Source organism: Trachypithecus francoisi, unplaced genomic scaffold, assembly GCF_009764315.1.
Source record: "Trachypithecus francoisi isolate TF-2019V2 unplaced genomic scaffold, Tfra_2.0 Lachesis_group16, whole genome shotgun sequence".
Lineage (NCBI taxonomy): Eukaryota > Metazoa > Chordata > Mammalia > Primates > Cercopithecidae > Trachypithecus > Trachypithecus francoisi.
The window spans coordinates 23,298,416-23,307,743 of NW_022681461.1; positions in this window are offsets into that span (position 1 = coordinate 23,298,416).

A 9,328-nucleotide genomic window follows, 5' to 3' on the forward strand; every position below is an offset into this window, starting at 1 on the left:
TATGGTATTAGGTCTAACATTTAAGTCTCTAATCCATCTTGAATTAATTTTCATATAAGGAGTAAGGAAAGGATCCAGTTTCAGCTTTCTACTTATGGCTAGCCAATTTTCCCAGCACCATTTATTAAATAGGGAGTCCTTTCCCCATTTCTTGTTTCTCTCAGGTTTGTCAAAGATCAGATGGCTGTAGCTGTGTGGTATTATTTCTGAGGACTCTGTTCTGTTCCATTGGTCTATATCTCTGTTTTGGTACCAGTACCATGCTGGTTTGGTTACTGTAGCCTTGTAGTATAGTTTGAAGTCAGGTAGTGAGACGCCTCCAGCTTTGTTCTTTTGACTTAGGATTGTCTTGGCAATGCGGGCTCTTTTTTGGTTCCATATGAACTTTAAAGCAGTTTTTTCCAATTCTGTGAAGAAACTCATTGGTAGCTTGATGGGGATGGCATTGAATCTATAAATAACCTTGGCAGTATGGCCATTTTCATGATATTGATTCTTCCTATCCATGAGCATGGTATGTTCTTCCATTTGTTTGTGTCCTCTTTGATTTCACTGAGCAGTGGTTTGTAGTTCTCCTTGAAGAGGTCCTTTACATCGCTTGTAAGTTGGATTCCTAGGTATTTTATTCTCTTTGAAGCAATTGTGAATGGAAGTTCATTCATGATTTGGCTCTCTATTTGTCTGTTACTGGTGTATAAGAATGCTTGTGATTTTTGCACATTAATTTTGTATCCTGAGACTTTGCTGAAGTTGCTTATCAGCTTAAGGAGATTTTGGGCTGAGACAATGGGGTTTTCTAAATATACAATCATGTCAAAAAAGACAATTTGACTTCTTCTTTTCCTAACTGGATACCCTTGATTTCTTTCTCTTGCCTGATTGCCCTAGCCAGAACTTCCAACACTATGTTGAATAGGAGTGGTGAGAGAGGGCATCCCTGTCTTGTGCCAGTTTTCAAAGGGAATTTTTCCAGTTTTTGCCCATTCAGTATGATATTGGCTGTGGGTTTGTCATAAATAGCTCTTATTATTTTGAGGTACGTTCCATCAATACCGAATTTATTGAGCGTTTTTAGCATGAAGGGCTGTTGAATTTTGTCAAAAGCCTTTTCTGCATCTATTGAGATAATCATGTGGTTCTTGTCTTTGGTTCTGTTTATATGCTGGATTACGTTTATTGATTTGCGAATGTTGAACCAGCCTTGCGTCCCAGGGATGAAGCCCACTTGATCATGGTGGATAAGCTTTTTGATGTGCTGCTGAATCTGGTTTGCCAGTATTTTATTGAGGATTTTTGCATCGATGTTCATCAGGGATATTGGTCTAAAATTCTCTTTTTTTGTTGTGTCTCTGCCAGGCTTTGGTATCAGGATGATGTTGGCCTCATAAAATGAGTTAGGGAGGATTCCCTCTTTCTTAATTGATTGGAATAGTTTCAGAAGAAATGGTACCACCTCCTCTTTGTACCTCTGGTAGAATTCAGCTGTGAATCCATCTGGTCCTGGACTTTTTTTGGTTGGTAGGCTATTAATTATTGCCTCAATTTCAGAGCCTGCTATTGGTCTATTCAGGGATTCAACTTCTTTCTGGTTTAGTCTTGGAAGAGTGTAAGTGTCCAGGAAATTATCCATTTCTTCTAGATTTTCTAGTTGATTTGCGTAGAGGTGTTTATAGTATTCTCTGATGGTTGTTTGTATTTCTGTGGGGTCCATGGTGATATCCCCTTTATCATTTTTTATTGCGTCTATTTGATTCTTCTCTCTTTTCTTCTTTATTAGTCTTGCTAGCAGTCTGTCAGTTTTGTTGATTTTTTCAAAAAACCAACTCCTGGATTCATTGATTTTTTGGAGGGTTTTTTGTGTCTCTATCTCCTTCAGTTCTGCTCTGATCTTACTTATTTCTTGCCTTCTGCTAGCTTTTGAATGTGTTTGCTCTTGCTTCTCCAGTTCTTTTAACTGTGATGTTAGAGTGTCAATTTTAGATCTTTCCTGCTTTCTCTTGTGGGCATTTAGTGCTATAAATTTCCCTCTACACACTGCTTTAAATGTGTCCCAGAGATTCTGGTATGTTGTATCTTTGTTCTCATTGGTTTCAAAGAACATCTTTATTTCTGACTTCATTTCATTATGTACCCAGTAGTCATTGAGGAGCAGGTTGTTCAGTTTCCATGTAGTTGAGCGGTTTTGATTGAGTTTCTTAGTCCTGAGTTCTAGTTTGATTGCACTGTGGTCTGAGAGACAGTTTGTTATAATTTCTGTTCTTTTACATTTGCTGAGGAGTGCTTTACTTCCAATTGTGTGGTCGATTTTGGAATAAGTGCGATGTGGTGCTGAGAAGAATGTATATTCTGTTGATTTGGGGTGGAGAGTTCTATAGATGTCTATTAGGTCCGCTTGGTGCAGAGATGAGTTCAATTCCTGGATATCCTTGTTAACTTTCTGTCTCGTTGATCTGTCTAATGTTGACAGTGGAGTGTTGAAGTCTCCCATTATTATTGTATGGGAGTCTAAGTCTCTTTGTAAGTTTCTAATGATTTGCTTTATGAATCTGGGTGCTTCTGTATTGGGTGCATATATATTTAGGATAGTTAGCTCTTCCTGTTGAATTGATCCCTTTACCATTATGTAATGGCCTTCTTTGTCTCTTTTGATCTTTGATGGTTTAAAGTGTGTTTTATCAGAGACTAGGATTGCAACCCCTGCTTTTTTTTTGTTCTCCATTTGCTTGGTAGATCTTCCTCCATCCCTTTATTTTGAGCCTATGTATGTCTCTGCATGTGAGATGGGTCTCCTGAATACAGCAGACTGATGGGTCTTGACTCTTTATCCAGTTTGCCAGTCTGTGTCTTTTAATTGGAGCATTTAGTCCATTAACATTTAAGGTTAATATTGTTATGTGTGAACTTGATCCTGCCATTATGATATTAACTGGTTATTTTGCTCGTTATTTGATGCAGTTTCTTCCTAGCCTCGATGGTCTTTACATTTTGGCATGTTTTTGCAATGGCTGGTACCAGTTGTTCCTTTCCATGTTTAGGGCTTCCTTCAGGGTCTCTTGTAAGGCAGGCCTGGTGGTGACAAAATCTCTAAGCATTTGCTTATCTGTAAAGGATTTTATTTCTCCTTCACTTATGAAACTTAGTTTGGCTGGATATGAAATTCTGGGTTGAAAATTCTTTTCTTTAAGAATGTTGAATATTGGCCCCACTCTCTTCTGGCTTGTAGAGTTTCTGCCGAGAGATCTGCTGTTAGTCTGATGGGCTTCCCTTTGTGGGTAACCCGACCTTTCTCTCTGGCTGCCCTTAAGATTTTTTCCTTCATTTCAACTTTGGTGAATCTGGCAATTATGTGTCTTGGAATTGCTCTTCTCGAGGAATATCTTTGTGGCGTTCTCTGTATTTCCTGAATTTGAATGTTGGCCTGCCCTACTAGGTTGGGGAAGTTCTCCTGGATGATATCCTGAAGAGTGTTTTCCAACTTGGTTCCATTTTCCCCCTCACTTTCAGGCACCCCAATCAGACGTAGATTTGGTCTTTTTACATAATCCCATACTTCTAGCAGGCTTTGTTCATTTCTTTTTCTTCTTTTGTCTTTTGGTTTCTCTTCTCGCTTCATTTCATTCATTTGATCCTCAATCGCTGATACTCTTTCTTCCAGTTGATCAAGTCAGTTACTGAAGCTTGTGGATTTGTCACGTATTTCTTGTGTCATGGTTTTCATCTCTGTCATTTCATTTATGACCTTCTCTGCATTAATTATTCTAGCTATCAATTCTTCCACTCTTTTTTCAAGATTTTTAGTTTCTTTGCGCTGGGTACGTCATTCCTCCTTTAGCTCTGAGAAGTTTGATGGACTGAAGCCTTCTTCTCTCATCTCGTCAAAGTCATTCTCTGACCAGCTTTGATCCATTGCTGGCAATGAGCTGCGCTCCTTTGCAGGGGGAGATGCGCTCTTTTTTTTTGAATTTCCAGCTTTTCTGCCCTGCTTCTTCCCCATCTTTGTGGTTTTATCTGGCTCTGGTCTTTGATGATGGTGACGTACTGATGGGGTTTTGGTATAGGTGTTCTTCCTGTTTGGTAGTTTTCCTTCTAATAGTCAGGACTCTCAGCTGTAGGTCTGTTGGAGATTACTGGAGGTCCACTCCAGACCTGTTTGCCTGGGTATCAGCAGCAGAGTTTGCAGAAGATAGAATATTGCTGAACAGTGAGTGTACCTGTCTGATTCTTACTTTGGAAGCTTCCTCTCAGGGGTGTACTCCACCCTGTGAGGTGTGGGGTGTCAGACTGCCCCTAGTGGGGGATGTCTCCCAGTTAGGCTACTCAGGGGTCAGGGACCCACTTGAGCAGGCAGTCTGTCCGTTCTCAGATCTCAACCTCCGTGTTGGGAGATCCACTGCTCTCTTCAAAGCTGTCAGACAGAATCATTCGGGTCTGCACAGGCCTCTGCTGCTTGCCCTGTTGTTTTTTAGCTGTGCCCTGTGCCCAGAGGTGGAGTCTACAGAGACAGGCAGGTTTCCTTGAGCTGCTGTGAGCTCCACCCAGTTCGAGCTTCCCAGCGGCTTTGTTTACCTATTTAAGCCTCAGCAATGGTGGGCGCCCCTCCCCCAGCCTCGCTGTTGCCATTTTGGTTAGATCGCAGACTGCTGTGCTAGCAATGAGGGAGGCTCTGTGGCCATGGGACCCTCCCGGCCAGGTGTGGGTATAATCTCCTGGTGTGCTCGTTTGCTTAAAGTGCAGTATTGGGATGGGAATTACCCGATTTTCCAGGTGTTGTGTGTCTCAGTTCACCTAGCTAGGAAAAGGGATTCCCTTCCCCCTTGCGCTTCCCAGGTGAGGCAATGCCTCGCCCTGCTTCAGCTCTCACTGATCGGGCTGCAGCAGCTGACCAGCACCGATTGTCCGGCACTCCCCAGTGAGATGACCTCAGTACCTCAGTTGAAAATGCAGAAATCACCGGTCTTCTGTGTCGCTCGCGCGGGGAGTTGGAGACTGGAGCTGTTCCTATTCGGCCATTTTGCTCCGCCCCTCCAGAACATCCTTCTTATATCATGCTGGGTTCCCACTGTCCCAGAATTTCCACTAGGGAATGGGTCAGATTGGAAGCAAAGACCTGAACTGAATGGGCAGATAGTAGCATTTTCTTCGCTTTCTATGCTAACAATTACATTAAATAAGTTGAGATTTCAGCTCTGGGTTAGGTTTGCTTATGCAGTCCTCTTTTGGCAGCAATCAATTTGTAGAATTTTCCTACTAAAAAGGTTGATCTCTCAAGAAGCAAGTCATAGTGGACTGATGTTTATCATTTGTGCCTGTTAACAAACATTTATCAGTTGTTGGCTATAATCAGGCTGTAGCTAAATTTTGGTTGACAACAAGAGTTATGAAGCCTAAAGTATTAGGGAAACTGTTGAAAAAAATCAATTAAATAATTGTCTATTTTAAAACCATTATGTTTTAAGTTGTAAACCTCTGCTCATGCTTCAGCCAATTTGTAGATATTATTTCAGTAATCAGCAGCCCAGCTTGTTAAAATAATTAAATGTCAGTATTTCCTTCCTTCTCTATTGTATTACTTTCAGTTCTAAGTTTCAAATGAGTGTTTACGTTTTCAAATGATGAACATAAAAGCCAACTACATTAGTACCCAAGGATGATGTTTTTATTTGCCATTGTTTTATTTCAACTGTAATTAAATGAAAGTAATATTTTAATATTTTACTCACAGATATTATTGGTTATACTGGGAGCACAACAGAGTAAGTATTTAAAATTTTCGTTCAAATGTTAAGTCTAGGCCTTGGAAAAGAGCTATTAAAATATTAATACTATTTTCTTTTCCTTAAATGTTAATCTCTCTGATTTCAAGGCGTATTCTCCTACACCATTTCATAAGACAAATGATGAATGAATAGATTTTAGTAAATTAAAAACTAAAAAACTGATTTAATAATCAACTTATCTCAAAAACCACAAAGTATGTGAAAACTTTCATTATTATTCACATTTAAGAGAATGCAAATACATGAAAGAAAAGACTTAGAGGGAGTATTGAGCAAGGTAAAGTCTAATAGATGTAGGTAAAAGTTGTGTTGGGTTTTCACAGAGGTTTTATTTTGGAAAGAAAAGAGAACAGAAGAAAAATAATTATCTGTTGATAAGATATTATTTTTAAAACCCACTTTCATGATTTTTTGTTTGTATATTCCCTATTGCTGGCTGCCTTAGAAATATTTTGTTCTCTGATGTCAATAGTGAAGGTTTCAAAATTACTAAAGATTTTCTTTTCATACTCCAAAAATAAAAGAAAAAACATTTTTCCTCCTTTGATCCAAAGTAACTGAGCCCAAATCCTCAACCAACAAGACCTGTTTCATTAACCTTTACATTTCAGCTGAGAACAACAGTACACTTATATGCTAGAGTGCTTGCTCCTTAATAATCTCTAAACTAAAACAGTCACTATTTAAAATTTAGTGTAGTTGGCCAGGCGTGGTGGCTCATGCCTGTAATCCCAGCACTTTGGGAGGCCGAGGCAGGCAGATCACCTGAGGTTGGGAGTTTGAGACCAGCCTGACAAACATGGAGAAATCCCAGGTCTACTAAAAATACAAAAAATTAGCCGGACGTGGTGGTGCATGCCTATAATCCCAGCTACTTCGGAGGCTGAGGCAGGAGAACTGCTTGAACCCAGGAGACGGAGGTTTCGGTGAGCCAAGATCATGCCATTGCACTAGGCAACAAGAGCAAAACTGTCTCAAAAAAAAAAAATAGTTCAGTTATAATTACAATTTTTAGTTGTTTTTGTTAGATTTAAAGTAAACTCTGGCCGTATCTAACAGGTCTATAGTTCAATCTTGGGTTCACAGGTGAAACTATTCATATGAAACTTAGCCTTCGCATAGTTTCTGTTTCGTTTGGTTTCAGTGTTTTCAAAGTACATTTGATTCTGCAGTTTTGAGCTACAGCTATTGAGCCAACTATCTCCAAAGCCATCCTAATCTCTTCCCCCATTAATACTAAAATGTGTGCTTGTTGAGGGATAAGATAATGTCTATGCCATTTTTGTTTGCCTGATGCTGGAGTAGCAAATAAGTTTCATCTCTGTGTCAACTGCAACTAGATTGCTAGTAAATGCCTGCAGTGATGTATTCAAAAGCAATCTGAGGCTGTATGATGTAAGTGGAAAAGATAACTGTGTTTGATTAGCAATGTCTGCCATGGGCATAGGAAGAAAGAATAGCTCTAAAACTACGTATTTGTTATTCCTGTACCTGGTCTTAAGCAGGTGCCTGGAAGAGATTGGTGCTTTATAAATGTTTGGTATATAGATGAATGAACTTCAGTTTTATATGGACAACCATTTTATGCAGCAAGAAAACTCAGAAGTTCCTTTTAGTCCTAACCTTGAAAGTTTCCCTGTTACTCAGTGCAAAAACTGCCCCCTAGTTTTGTCAGATAAAATCAATGGTTCCTGGACCTCACCCAGACTAAACTTCCAAAATGTCAATCTATATAATTTACTTCTCACCAAAGTTACGTATTTGTCTTTGAGTGCTACTTGCGTTTCCTATGTATTTGAGTAAATAATATATGTAATCTAGTCACTTTACTTTTGTTGTTTCTATGCTCATGCTTGACCCTGGACTAATTATGAAGTAGGCTAAGCATGTTCTCTGTGATCTGAAGCTTATCTCTACAATTTATTTTCTTCCTCTGCATGGCCCTTTCCATAATACCAAAACCTGCTTTCAGGAAAAGGTCTGCTATAATATGATGCAATGCTTTTAAGATAATATGTTAACCTTCATAGGAACATTTTGAAAATGCCTTTTCTATTTATTTACTTATTTTCTTGATACAGTGTCTCACTCTGTTGCCCAGACTGGAGTACAGTGGCACAGTCATAGCTCACTGAAGCCTTGACCTACTGGGCTCATGGTGGTAATTGCTCCTCAGCTTTCTGAGTAGCTGGGACCACAGGTGTGCACCACCATGCCCCGCTAATTTATTATTATTGTCGTTGTTATTTGTATAGATGAGGCTCCCTATGTCTCCCAGGCTAGTTTCAAACTCCTGGGGTCCAGGGATCTTCCCATCTCAGTCTCCTGAAACATTTAGATTACAGGTGTGAGCCACCGCTCCTAACTCTAATTCTTGAGTAAAAGTCTTCGTCTTCCTCCTTTACATATATTCTTTACAATTTCCTTAGACTCCATAATCTTTCATAATTAAGACAGTACTCATACATTTCTTTCAGTACAGTATCAATAAAAGATTTATAAAAAAAAGCAAACAAACAAATAGGACATCAAAAAATCTTGATCTAAATGCCTGATGATAATCTAAAAGGGATATTCTTTTTGTCGATTAATAACACCTAAACACTTAGTTCAAAATATAAATAGTCATGTTATTTATTCTTTCTAATGATTGCCCAAAATGCAAATAATAAAATCTACTTTATAAGCTGCATTAGAATGAAACACATATACATATGGTTTAGCAGAAATACAGTGCCTTGACTCTAATGGACACTCAATCAATGATAGGTGCTATTACGACTTGTGCTAACTCTTATCTGTATCTCTAACATGTTTTCCCTTCACTGCTATGCCTATGAAAATGTCTCCTATTACTCCATCAAACCTTGAATATGTGTTGTGGTAAGGGAAGCATGAACATGACTATTTGAGAGGGTCCAATAAATCAACATCTATTTTTCTCAACCAAGTGTTTTATAAGGACTGAGGACAAATAACAAGTGATTGATTTGAATTTTACACAGTTTTCCTGACTGCATGATTTTTTGTGTGTCTGTGTGTGTGTGACCATGGTATACTTTTCAAGCAGAAGATAATGTTTTAAAAAATGTGGTTGAAAGGAAAAGAGACAAAACAATAAATCTGTAAATCTAAAATGGTCCTCTAAGTAACCTGGCTGTATAAATCCACAATGATCCTCTGAATAATGAGAAATGGCTCTATAAATGCTTATAAGCATATGCCATTAATCTGTTTTGTTTCCCCATTTATTTTATAAGCTGCTTGAAAAGATGTTTATAACTTCATAGTGCCTAGTGTAATGGAATACACATCATGAAATTTAGTAACTATTTTCTGAAGAAATAGAGCAAACTCTCTACCAAATTTTGTGTTGCTTTTTCATAATATAGTTTTATCACTGGCATATGGCTACCTGCTGGGGACTACACTTCTCATCTTCCTTTGCAACTTGGTAAGGACACGTGACTACTTCTCACGATAGAATGTGAGTGGAAATGATGATGATGCTTCAGGGTAACAGTGGTAAAGAAGGGAGTGTGTTTGCTTCA